The sequence below is a fragment of the Cryptomeria japonica genome, chromosome 4, assembly GCF_030272615.1.
Source record: "Cryptomeria japonica chromosome 4, Sugi_1.0, whole genome shotgun sequence".
Classification (NCBI taxonomy): Eukaryota; Viridiplantae; Streptophyta; class Pinopsida; order Cupressales; family Cupressaceae; genus Cryptomeria; species Cryptomeria japonica.
In genome coordinates, this window is record NC_081408.1 from 333,095,184 (window position 1) to 333,107,917 (window position 12,734).

The following is a 12,734-nucleotide window of genomic DNA, read 5'->3' on the forward strand; positions in this document are numbered from 1 at the left end:
AGATTGGTCAACACAGTTTCTTGTTGTAACTACAAGTTAGAATAAGAAGGTGTGGATTTACGAGACAATGAAGAAGAATATGTTGACATAGGAAAGTGTGATTTTGCATGACTTTGTCGCTCACATTCAAGCATTTGTCCATTGCATCCATGTGTATGTTCAAAAGAGGGTTCACTCTTAGGGGGAATTGGATTGAAGTTTAAAGAGGCCCAATCAATTTCAAGATTTGTGTTAGGAGAAAAAATTGGAATATGAAATTCAAGCATCTTAGAGTTTCTAGAAAAGGTAAGAGTAAAATCTAAGGAACCCCAATCATCCTCTAAGAGTTCTTCTTTAAGAACTTCTTTGGTAAAAGATGGTGTATTTGAGTGAATTGAAGAGAGGATTGTAGGAACTAAGAAAGCATATGATGCTTCACTTATGTTCTCATCAACTATCTCATTAGTATATGTGTAAAGCACAACATGATAATCAGGAAGAATTTCTGGTTTCCTAGGAACATGAATGGAATTGATTTGATTTTTGTTAGGCTCTTGATTTTTGGGAGAGAGAGCATTATGATGAGAAATAATATCATCCTCTTGTTCTAAGGTATCTTTATGTTCAAGACACTCACTAGAAAAAGGACTAGCATATGTAATAAATGCTTCATCTTTAGAGGGAAGATCATGAAAAGAAGGTATGGTATCACTAGGATAAGTAGCCATAATATCATCCTCTTGCACCAAATAATCCTTATGAGGGAGGTACTTTTTAGGAGAAAAGGAACACAATTCTCCAAAGATTCATCTTTAGGAGGGAGATCTTTGAAAGAAGTGTCCATATTCCCTTTTTGCACCAATGTGCACCAATTTTTTTTGAAATTTCCAGGGATGATAGGTATTATAATGTTATTGCGGAATCCAAAAAAAAGTTGATTTGGAGATGTCTAGATCGGCCAAATTTGCAGTCAAAGGTCGAAGATAAAAATATTTTAAAAATTAGGGTTTTATTATTTAACCACTGAATTTTCAGAAAATAGGCAGATTTGAATTGCAATTTTGAAATGAAAATCAGATCTGAAACAAACAATTAAAAAGTTGCACTTCACAAGCTTAATTTGCTCAAAATGAAAAATTAGGGTTTTTATGCAATTAACCTCTAAAATTTGCAAATAGATCAAACTTGGAAATGAAAATTTGAAATCCAAATCGCAATTAATCGGATCTAATAATGAGAAATCATAATTAATGTGTAAGACGTCAGGTTCACCAAAATGTAAAGTGGAAAATTGAACCCTGGTGACTCCCCACCTAGGAGATAGAAAGGAGGTCACTAGGATGATTTTCACTTGGAGATACTTTACATTCAAAAGAGGGGTTGAATCCACTAGATCCAAATTCAAGGGAAACAAGGATATGAATTCTAAGTGGATTGCAAGTGTTGGAATATAATTTGCCCTCTTTTGTAAATAGGAAAGTTGACTTGTTGACTATGTGGAAGAGAGAGAGAGAGAGAGAGAGAGAGAGAGAGAGAGAGAGAGAGAGAGAGAATGAGTGAAATGAGGAGCTGCCAGTTTGAGATCGCACTGTATTTTCAGATCTGAGCTAATTAGACTGATATGGATCTGCCCTGCAAATTTGGAGAAAAGTTGTCAGGACCGTGGCGAAAGTGTACATGGTCCTCCGAAAAATCCGCAAAATGAAAAGGGTTTTTCCGCCTTTGTAAATGGAGACCAAATCTGAAAATACATTTGCGCACTTGCAACGTACACACAGAAAAGAAGGGGAGAAGGGTTGTGGATAGGGGTTTGCCTCAGTCAAACCCTGGCTGAGGAATCAACCTTGAAAGAAGTAATTGCAAATGCTGAAATGTAAATAATGGAAGTGTATACCTTGTAAATATGCAATTTGTTGATGATGATTGCTTTGTTTCTTGAATGTAATCACAAGTGTTGCATGAAATGGCATGTAACATGAAAAAACCCTAAGACACACACATGCTTGCAAATGAATGTTGTAATGTTGCTCCAATGGATGAATGAAGAAGACACATGAAGAAAGAAGACTTGATGAATGCTTGAAGACTTGATTGCTTGATGATGATATTCAAGACCTTCTACTTGATTTCTCGTCTATTATCTCCTATCATTTTTATGTCAAATGAGGGAATTGAATCTCCTTTTATACATGCCTCAAGGATTAATTTTCAATCACCGAAGACCGACAAAGAAGAATTGCAAACCCTGAAGTCAAATTATGCATAGGAAATCGGGCAAACCCAACATAGGGCCACCCTAAGAGGTGGGGACAGGGGCGCCACGCCCCTGTCCTGCCCTATTTTGGGGCCCGGACAGGGTTTGGAGGCAGGAATAGGTCCTGAGCAAGGAAGAACCCAAGGGTAAAAGTGTAGAAAGGGGTTGTTAGGGTTTCAAGCAGATCCGAAGCAAATATGAACTAACAATTATATGCAGATTTAAATACAAAAGATAAAGAAATAAAACAGGACACAGATAACACAGAGATTTAACGTGGTTCACCCAGAATGGGTTACGTCCACCATACACAGCCGTCGAATCTTTCTTATTATCCAGCAAAAATAGTACATCAACCTTACAATGCCTTAAGCATCCCAGCCGCTTATAACATGCGTTTTTAGGGCTACAAACAAAGTCGGCCTTTTTTAGGGTTTTATTACAATGTCGGTTTTCATCAACAAAAAAATGGCAAAAAAAATTTTCTCGGGGGCTGCCACCCCCGAACCCTTGCCCAGGGCCCGGCCTAGCCCCGGACCCCAGAGAGGATACGTGCTGAGTGTACAGTACTTTGCTAATCAGTCGCCACATTTCAACAATCTCCCACTTGGAGACTGATCAAGCTCCACACTGAACAATCTCCCACTTGGAGACTGATACTACACGACACCACTATACATGCAACATCTGCTGGATAAAACACTAGGACTTGACTGGTATAAATTCCACAATTATCAATCAAGAAGACCAACAGAAACTGATGAAGAAATCAGCTTCTCCTGTGGAACTGCCTTTGTGAACATTTCGGCAGGATTCTCACTTGTGTGAATCTTCTCAAGCCGTAACTGACCCTCCTCCAAAATAGTCTGGATGAAGTGGTACCTGAGTTGAATGTGCTTTGTCCTTGAATGAAAAGCAGAGTTCTTCGCAAGATGAATGGCACTCTGGCTATCAGTATACAATGGGCTATCCTCTTGTGTCTGACCCAATTCCTTCAGAAAACATTGCAACCAAATCATCTCTTTGCTGGCTTCTGTAGCAGCAACATACTCAGCTTCAGTGGTTGAAAGTGCAACAACCTTTTGCAGCCTAGAAATCCAACTGACTGCAGTTCCCCCTATAGTAAAAACATACCCTGTAGTACTCCTCCGTGAATCAATATCACCCGCCAGATCAGAGTCAACAAATCCACTTAGAGCAGCATTAGATCCTTTGAAACATAATGCCTTTGTAGTAGTTCCTTTCAAATACCGAAGAATCCATTTCACAGCATTTCAATGTTCCATACCCGGATTACTCATAAACCTGCTCACAACTCCCACTGCATGTGCAATATCTGGCCTTGTGTATACCACTGCATACATCAAACTACCAACAGCTGATGAATATGGGATGTTAGACATTTTATTAACCTCTTCCTGTGCCTTTGGGCACATCTCCTTAGTCAATTTGAAATGACTAGCCAAAGGTGTACTAACTGCTTTTGCATCCTGCATGTTAAATCTTTTCAACACCTTCTTTATCTACTCACTTTGGGACAAATTCAAGGTTCTATTTTTCCTGTCTCATGTAATCCTCATACCGAGAATTTGCTTAACTGCACCCAAATCCTTCATAGCAAATGACCTGGCTAATTTCTATTTAAGATCATTTATATGTTGCATGTTAGACCCAGCAACAAGCATGTCATCAACATAAAGCAACAGGATAATATAACTGCCATTATCAAATCTCTTAAAATATACACAATGATCAGAATGACATCTATGATAACAGTGTTCAGCCATGAAACTATCAAATTTTAAATACCATTGTCGGGGTGCTTGCTTTAGGCCATACAGACTTTTCTTCAACCTGCACACCAAGTTCTCCTTACCTTTGACCTCATATCCCTGTGGTTGCAACATGTAAATTTCCTCCTCCAAATCTCCATTGAGAAAAGTTGTTTTGACATCTAATTGTTCAAGATGTAAATCATCTGCAGCCACAAGACTAAGTACAGTTCTAATTGAAGTCATTTTTACAACTGGAGAAAATATTTCATCATAATCTATACCCTTTTTCTGTGCAAAACCTTTTACCACAAGTCTGGCCTTATATCTTTTCTGACCTCCTTCCTCCTCCTTCAACTGATAAACCCATTTGTTAGGCAAGGCTCTTTTTTCTGCAGGTAAAGGGACTAAGTCTCAAGTCTTATTTTTCATCAAGGAGTCCATCTCCTCTTTCATGCCTAGTTGCCACTGTTGTTTGGCATCCACCTGCATTGCTTCTTCATATTCTTCTGGTTCACCAGAATCCGTTAATAAAATAGAATACAAAGAAGGAGAAAATCTTTCAGGGGGTCTACTTGTCCTCGTAGAACGTCTAACACTTGCAGGAGTTTGTGGGACAATCTGTTGTTGCTGAGCATCAGGTACTTGTGGCATTTCATTTTCAGGAATCTCATCCAACACCACATATTCTTGTTTGTCCTGTTCATGCTTCTTTTCCTGCATCTGTTCTTTATACATAACCTTCTCATTGAATATAACATCTCTACTTCTATTTATTTTCTTATTTTCAAAATCCCATAACCGATAGCCATATTCATCTATCCCATATCCAATGAAGGTACATTTCTGAGATTTAGCATCAAGCTTGGTTCTGTTTTTTTTATCAACATGGACAAAAGCTTCGCAACCAAAAGTTTTTAGAAAAGAATAATTTACCTTTTTACCAGTCCATGCCTCCTCTGGAATACCACCATCTAAAGGGGTTGAAGGTCCTCTATTTATCAAATAGACAACAGTATGTAAAGCATCTGCCCAAAAATGTAAGGGCAATCCAACATGCAATCTCATGCTCCTCGCACGTTCCATGATGGTCCTATTCATTCTCTCTGACACACCATTTTCTTGTGGAGTTCCTGGAATTGTCTTCTGCTTTCGAATCCCATTTAAGGAATAGTAATCTTCAAATGCTTTGCTGCAATACTCACCTCCATTATCCGATCTGAGACACTTCAACTTTTTTCCTGTCTCATTCTCAACCAAAGCTTTCCATTTCTTAAAAGTTTCAAAAACATCTGATTTTTGTTTTAGGAAATATACCCATGTTTTTCTGGTTGAGTCATCAATAAAAATAACATAATAACAAGAGCCACCAAGAGATGATACCTGAGCCGGTCCCCATACATCTGAATGTACAAGCTCTAACTTCTCACTCTTCTTCTCTTTCCCAACCTTGAGAAATCTGACTCTTTTCTGTTTACCATAAACACAGTTTTCACAGAACTCTAAATCAATCCTCTTTAGTCCTGACAATAGATTTTTGGAGTGAAGGATTTTCATCCCTTTCTCACTCATGTGCCCAAGCCTATGGTGTCACATTATCGAATCTATTCTTGCAACATTTATTGTTGTTGTCCCTGCAGTAACTTTATCTGGAGCAGCTAAGGTAGAGTAAGTGTTACCAGTACACAGATATAATGTGCCTACCTTCGCACCTTTAGCTACTACTAATGATCCTTTAGTGACCTTCCACATACTGTCTGAGAAGGTAACTATGCAACCTTCACTACCTAGTTGCCCTGTAGAAATTAAATTTCTTCTTAAATTAGGAACATGTCTTACCTCCTGCAGAAACCAGTCATTACCATTCTGCAACTTGATCTTTATCTTTCCTTTTCCAACAATTTGACAGGGCTCATCATCACCCAAATATACCTGTCCAAAATCACCTTGAACATAATCTAAAAAATATTTTCTATGGGGTGTAGCATGAAATGAAGCCCCAGAATCTATTACCCAGGAATCATTAACATTATCCAAACATAAGATTAAAGCATCTTGTAAAGTATTACTTGCAATATTAGCTTCCTTACTATCATTTTCATTTTTGTCTCCTTCTTTGTTTTTCTGAGACCAACAGTCTTTCTTTAGATGACTAGGCTTTCCACAGTACCAGCAATCTTTCTTTCCTCTAGATTGAGAGCGTCCTTTCTTTGACTTCCCTCGTGACTTCTCATTCCCAGAGCCTTTTCCTCTTTCCTTTGATCTTCCTCTGTTCTCCACATTCAAAACACTACCCGATGATGTTGGAGTCTCACCTGTGCTTTTCCTTCGCATTTCCTCGCTTAGGATAACACCAACAATATCATCAAATACCAAAGTATTTTTACCAGAGACAGAGTTACTTACAGCCATAACCAAGCTATTCCAGTTTTCTGGCAAAGAACATAAAATCAAGAGAGCCCTAACCTCTTCTGCAAAGGTAATTTTTACCGAAGACAATTGACTGGTAATTCTATTAAATTCATTTAAGTGCTCCGCTACAGATCCTCCCTCACTCATTTTCAAATTAAACAAACGCTTCATAAGAAATACCTTATTCGAAGCCGAGGGTTTCTCATACAGCTTAGCCAATGTTGCCATCAAATCTATAGTCGTTTTTGCTTCTGTTATATTGAATGCTACAGACGACGCAAGGCACAATCGAATGGATCCCAGTGCCTTTCTATCTAAAATGTCCCACTCTTCATCTGATATTGTAGTCGATTTCTTTGCCTTTCCTTCCAATGGCCACCACAAATCCTTTTGATACAGGTAATCCTCCATCTGCATTTTCCATAACTGATAATTCTGGCCATTAAACTTTTCGACCTTGAATTTGGAATCCTCCATTGCTCCCACTCAAATCTGAAAGTCCTGCCAATTTACAGAAAACCTCGCTCTGATACCAATTGTTAGGGTTTCAAGCAAATCCGAAGCAAATATGAACTAACAATTATATGCAGATTTAAATACAAAAGATAAAGAAATAAAACAAGACACAGATAACACAGAGATTTAACGTGGTTCACCCAGAATGGGTTACGTCCACCATACACAGTCGTCCAATCTTTCTTATTATCCAGCAAAAACAGTACATCAACCTTACAATGCCTTAAGCATCCCAGCCGCTTATAACATGTGTTTTTAGGGCTACAAACAAAGTCGGCCTTTTTTAGGGTTTTATTACAATGTCGGTTTTCATCAACAAAAAAAACGGCAAAAAAAATTTTCTCGGGGGCTGCCGGCCTGACCCCAGACCCCGACGAGGATACGTGCTGAGTGTACAGTACTTTGTTGATCAATCGCCACATTTCAACAGGGGTCTTGGTCAGAAAGGAGGGTGTCATTGTAGTACCCCTCCTCAATCAGCCTCTTTTGTATATTTTGATTTACTTCAATGACTATTCAGTGGAACATTATTGTATATTGATTCAGATTATATGTGATGTTATTTCATGCTTTATCTGGATGTATGGTGTATGATTTTATGCAGTATCTCAGTGCTTATGATTAATGTTAGTTTATGGATCATTATCATGGATTGACACTTTTACTTTATATTGTGATGCGTTATTTATATGTTGTGTGTTTGCAAGTGTATTGGGATGCGAGGGGATGATCCTCCTTCACTCACTCCGATGAAACAGAGAACGTCACAATTCTTCTTCATCAGTGTGCGTGTCGTGTCTGTATATATGAATATTTGTCTATATGCATGTATGGATTCTTTTGGTGCAGGACATTGCAGGTACTAGTACCGGGTAGGTACAGGGTATCGACTCCACTTGGTTTCACAGGTTTGAGCATGTCTTTTATGTTTGATGGGAGTGGAAAAGATAGTTGTTGGACCCTAACTTGACCTGCAGTTAAACTCGTGTGATTGTTGTCAGTCGGTTGTCTTTTCCCGTCTGGCTGGTATGCGAGTCATAATGCTTTGGTTTGGTCATTTGTGAGTCGTCATTTGATCATCCTTTGTTTTGCGTGCTTATGTTTATTTAAATGGTTATTTAATTAAATGGATGATGCTATCTTAGGTTGGCATAATTAGTTAATTATTATGCTCTAAGATTATTGATTTAATTAAATTAATGATTCGCTAGATTAAATGATTAAATGGCTTATTTCATTGTGTAAAGTGCATTAATATATATTGTGGAAGGAAATAAATAATTGCCTAGCCATTTGAATGATAAATGTTTATGTTGAAAGAAAGTATTTTTGGGATTAGAAATAAATAAAAAGGTTTTCCTTTCTACCTTTCCATTTCACTTTTTTATTTTAATTGTTGGAAAAGAATTATTTTTTGGGAAAAAGTAAATCTGATTGCCTTTTTCAATTTTAAAATATTTAAATCTGATTAGATGGAAAGACTTTCAACCTAGAAAGTTTAGGTTAAAAATTATTTTTCCATATATGCCTAGGGATTCACAGGAATGAGAGGGCAGAATTTTGGAGAGAATTTGGAAAATCATTCTGGAAGGAGGAGCTGGAATTCGAATTGGTTTGCAGGGATTGGGATTCTTCCTTCATTTTGGTTGCTAGTTTGCTTCAAGGTTGGATAATCTCTTCTTGGTTTAAATTTAATTTCAATTTTCAGTTTGCTTCCTGTGTGTAGAAATTATGCAAATCTTCTTATAGATTCTTGTGGAATGTCCGGAATGGAAGAAAGACTGGTTATTATTGTTGGTTTTGTGAAATCTATATCATACATTTGCATTTAGGAAAGAAATGGTTCATTTCTCTATTTGTTGTATGTTGTGTTCTTGAAAATCAATTTCTTGTTATACCTCTTCTATTTGAAAGGAATGAACTAGATTTAGCTTGTTGTGTGCTTTCTAGTATCTTGTTGTCCAAGATTTGAGGTTCTTGTGGGGTTTTATTTCACCATTTGCCTTATTGGTAAATATCTATTTGAAATTTTGGATTTGGCACTGTGTATGTGTGTGCCCATGAAATGACCCAGAAATGATTTGTGTTTATGTTAAAATGGATTTTTATGCTTTGGAAGCATGTTTTTATTTGTTTCGTAGACCTTACCTTACCCCGTGGTGGGCCAGTCCCACCACGCGGGTCGGTAGTGTCTGCTGCCCGCGGGTAGCAGTGCTACCAGTCGGCAGTACTGCGACGCGATAGCAGTACTACTGATTGGTAGGATTGTTACCGTTCGGTAGCAGTGCTACCAGACGGTAGCGCCTGCTATCGGTTGGCAGCAACGCTATCGGTTGGCAGCAGCGCTATCGGTTGGTAGCGCCTGCTACCGGTTGGCAGCAGCACTACCGGTCGGTAGGCCCGTTACCAGCGGTAGTGGTACTATCGGCAGGTAGTGTTTGTTGCCTTGGCAGCAACACTACTGCGAGTTAGCCTTGGCCACCGCTCGACCTTGTACCCTTACCGGTACAAACCGGTTTATGCTATGAACTTAAATTTTATAAAATGAAATATATTTTAAAGTGGTTTTAATGTTAAATGAAATGATGATTTATCATGTGATTTTTATTATGTAGTTTAATAAATTTATCAATGGAAATCAAGGCATGAATTAGGAATTCAAATTGGTTAATTTGGATATATTCTGGAAATGAATTAAATGTCTGTTGGAAATTCATGTTTTTATTCAGATGAGTATTTGACGTGAATGTTATCCTTGATGGAATATTGATTTGGAAATTGAATGAGGTGTGAATGTCATGAAAGGGTGTTTTTATTTAATTTTCAATCAATGATGTTGCAAGTGCTTATGATGCTGATTTTCTCAAAGATTGTTTGAGTATGGACTTAGTGAAATTGGTTTTCCTTGCAAGAGTTATATTGTGTTATTTCTGGTCTGTGGTTTAGTCGTCATGTGGTGGCGTATTTGGTACCTTTGACCAAGTGATATATGGTGTCTTCGTTGTCTTAACTATGTAGTGTCCTTGCCTTATGGTTAGCCAAGAGTCAGTATGTCCTTGTTTGACCACTTGTATCTCGCGCATAGGTGAGTGCTTGTATTGAGGCTCATAATGTAGCGAGAAGGCCTGGAATGGCAAACCGACCACCTTGTCTTCACGAAAGGCTGGAAGGGTCCGCATGAGACTTAGTTGGGGCCGGAGGTTTGGGAGAGGTTACCAGGACAAAGAGTCAGGACCTATGAGGGCCTACTGAGGTAACCATCAAGCTATGCGATGACACTCTCTCTTTAGGTTCGCTTGTGTATTTGTGATGTCAAATCACTTGTGTATTTGTGATGTTGAGTCACCTGGATTCTTGTGGAGTCTCTCTGTGCTGTCATGGTGTCGTATTGTTGTGTCGTATTGTTTTGTCGACCATGTCATGCTTTTGCTTGCTTGAGGGTCCTCAGGTATCTCCTAGCATAGTGGGGTGATTCCAGTTTGGGAATTACATGGTCGAGTGGTAGTGCCACTTCCCATCGGATGTTTGGATTTGTACCTTCATGCGAGGATTGGCTTCGCAGGTGTTTCTGTGGATCGTGGCTCATGCTTATCTCATGTTTTGGAGATAATTGTAATTTGGAGACCCTTGTGGTCATTGTATCATGATCTTTTGTAACCTTGTAATTGGCTCAATTGTATCTTTATATGTATATTGAGAAGCTATGTATTGGAAGAGCAATGTAATCCTATGTATGGGTTGTTTTTATCAGTTCCTTTATGATATGTGTAATGCTTATTGAAGTGGAATTATACTGTATCCTTTCAATCTTTCAATGGTGTAATCTGATATTGCTTATGGCTTCTTGTGATCATTGAGTTAATGTTGGATATGTGGATTAACCTTATTTGTGGAATTTATCTTTTGGTTTAATTCTTCATTGGTAACCCTTAAGGAATTCTGGTGGAAGTCTTTCGCTTGTATCATCGTGCATGTTGTGTGTTATGCACTTATTATGTTTATACTTTTAAAAAAATAAAAAATTTGTTTCACCCTTGTTGTGGGTTTTCCTTCAGGGTTCCTGGCAGGGCATTACAGTCGTCGTCAAGGTGAGGACTTCAAATGTGGTTAAAATTGCTAGGGTTGCAATTTTATGAAACTACAATACCTATATCATCCTTGCCCATTTCTTTCTCAGATTCCCAATCATCCTTTGAATGAGAGTCACCAATTCCATCATCTGATCCTTTTTCCTGGTTCTAGTTTTCTCCAATTCCCACCATCCTTAATTCTTTTTGATTCTCTAGATCACTTCGTGTTGTGTTTGGCTCTCTACGTCTAGGTACATTGTTGTCTTCTAGTTTTAAACTTACTTGCCCTAATTTGTTTTGCATCTTCTCTTTGTTAGAATTTTGTTTTTCCTTTGATCTCCAAATCTTTATCATTTTTTTGTGGTGCTTTGCAATCTATTGTAGTATTAAGTTTTATGATCGGATTAGATGACACAATTATTTCACTTCAACTCTTGAAGCAGAATCATCTCTTTGTTAGAATTTTGTTTTTCCTTTGATCTCCAAATCTTTATCATTTTTTTGTGGTGCTTTGCAATCGATTGTAGTATTAAGTTTTATGATCGAATTAGATAACACAATTATTTCACTTCAACTCTTGAAGCAGAATCACCGATTGAAGAGACAAACCAATTTGCAATACACAATATGCAGAAGATATGTATTCTCTGCTGTAAATGTATATTGAACTGCTGAAGGATAAGCACATACTACTGAAGGAGATTCTCAGAATGTCGAAGTATGTCAATGAGTGAATACGATCTGCAGAAGTGTATATATTCCGAATGACAAGAAGGAGCGATATGCTCTCCCTTTATATCTGTTGATGGTGATCTACACCCAAGAGTCGGCACCCCTTCCAAGTAACATGGTTCACAAAATGCATCGAACACATTCACTAAGGGTGGCGGACTTTCAAGTCGACTCTTTATTAACACATCTTCATTAAGAACCGACTAATGCCAAGAGTCACTTATTAATCATCGGTTATGTTATGATTAATCTGAACATTCACTAAGCATGACGTGGTTTCATTTAGTTATAATATTAAATATAGAATCGACAAGTGTGAATAAATATTAGATCAATGCACATATAAGCATTTAATATCATTTTCATTAATAGTCGGCATACGTAATTGTCTCTGTCGGCCCTAATGGAGTCCGACCGTAGCTATTCTATCATCAGCATGTAGACTGGTTTCTTCTTCCACAATTCAAGCAATAAAATTTTTCTCCTCAACTTCGATCGATTGTGTCCAGTTCGTTCCCTACACTCTTAGGATTCTCCTGACGGCTGCTATCTTTATCTTGCATGGATGTAGGAGTTGTCTTTTGCTATATCCATGTCTATCTCCATTAAAGTGCCAAGTGACTTGCCAATTTTCTCCAACGTCTCTTCTGTCCAATATTCCATTGGGAGGTTGTTTAACCGCACCCATATGGGTTTGTCATAAGGTTCTGTTGCTAATGGATTAAAGTTTATGTGCCAATTTTGGATATATAAGGGTTTTGAATTCATTTCCCATAATCCTTCGTTCATATTCTTTCACGCTCCTCTTCTGTGGCAAAAATCACTATGAAGAATCCCCTTGGCAGAAATTTTGTTATTTGTGAGGTCTTCCATGAATCATCGATCCAAACCAAGATTTCCTTCCTATTTGGTTTTGCACCAATAAACTTGCAGATGATCCCTAATTCCGTCAGGAAGCCGATATCTTCATCGACCACTTCTGTCAAGTCGTTTGTTTGA